The sequence below is a fragment of the Apaloderma vittatum genome, unplaced genomic scaffold (genome assembly GCF_000703405.1).
Source record: "Apaloderma vittatum isolate BGI_N311 unplaced genomic scaffold, ASM70340v1 scaffold7718, whole genome shotgun sequence".
Lineage (NCBI taxonomy): Eukaryota > Metazoa > Chordata > Aves > Trogoniformes > Trogonidae > Apaloderma > Apaloderma vittatum.
The window spans coordinates 87,022-87,236 of record NW_009731191.1 but is presented as its reverse complement, the minus strand read 5'-3'; positions in this window follow the sequence as shown (position 1 = coordinate 87,236).

Here is a 215-nt window from a genome sequence, read left to right as displayed (position 1 = left end):
ACGAATGCTCCTGGGAAAGGCTGCGAGGAGCAAACACGCCCCCACATGCAAATAAGCGCGGTGACACCGGCCACGTGCACGGCCTCGGGCCCTCTGGGCATGGGACCCGGCACCTTCTCCAGAGCCTCTCCCAGCACAGAGCCGGGACACGCTTCGGGACACGCTCCTGAGAACACAGCCCTCCCACCATGACCCTCCAAACACCTCCTGAACCC